The sequence below is a fragment of the Octopus bimaculoides genome, chromosome 1 (assembly GCF_001194135.2).
Source record: "Octopus bimaculoides isolate UCB-OBI-ISO-001 chromosome 1, ASM119413v2, whole genome shotgun sequence".
Lineage (NCBI taxonomy): Eukaryota > Metazoa > Mollusca > Cephalopoda > Octopoda > Octopodidae > Octopus > Octopus bimaculoides.
In genome coordinates, this window is record NC_068981.1 from 1,089,551 (window position 1) to 1,090,539 (window position 989).

The following is a 989-nucleotide window of genomic DNA, read 5'->3' on the forward strand; positions in this document are numbered from 1 at the left end:
TTTTTGCTTTTTATCCTTTCGGGGTCAATGTAATCAAATTACCCCTCCCCTCAAAAATTGCTGGCCCTGAGCCAAAATTTGAAACCACTATTGTTGATGTTGTTCCTGACTGGCTCCTGTGCCAGCAGCACATATAAAGCACCTGATGAATGTGGCCGTTGCCAGTGCCACCTGACTGGCTCTCGAGCCAGTGGCACGTAAAAAGCACCCACTACACTCTCGGAGTGGTTGGCATTAGGAAGGGCATTCAGCCATAGAAACTCTGCCAAATCAGATTGGCACCTGGTGCAGCCTCCTGGCTTACCAGTCCCCACTCAAACCGTGTAACCCATGCCAGCATGGAAAACGGACATTAAACGATGATGATGATTGTTGTTGTTACTTTGCTAGGAAATGTAACAGTGGACCGAGGTACCACCCTTTGTTCAGATTTCAAGAACTCTGTGGAGGATTCCTGCAGTTTTAAGCAACACAGTTTTCTGTCGATGCTCTGTCTTCACATTTACTCCTATCTTTCCAGTCCAGACTGTCAGCTTTAGTACTTGAGAGTTTCCAAAGCTGCACCATCTTCAATAACCACAGTCTTATTTCAGTTCTGTATTTAAGAGATGAGGAATTAATTACATTTGATGATGGATATTTGTCCTCATCTTTGTTGTTAACACGTTTCGGCTGATATACCCGCCAGCCTTCATCAGGTGTCTTGGGGAAATTTCAAACGTGGGTTCTCATTCCTAAGGTATTTTTTGATGTTATTATTATTATTATTATTCTGCCTGGAATAATAATGCCTGGTCACTGCCTGGAATCAAACTTGGAATCTTGGGGCTAGTAGCCCGTGCTCTTAACCACTATGCTATATGCCCGCCCACAGGCATATGGCGTAGTGATGACACCTGATGAAGGCTGGAGGGTATATCAGCCGAAACGTTGTGTTAACAACAAACAAGATGAGGACAAATATCCATCAAATGTAAATGATGTAAATA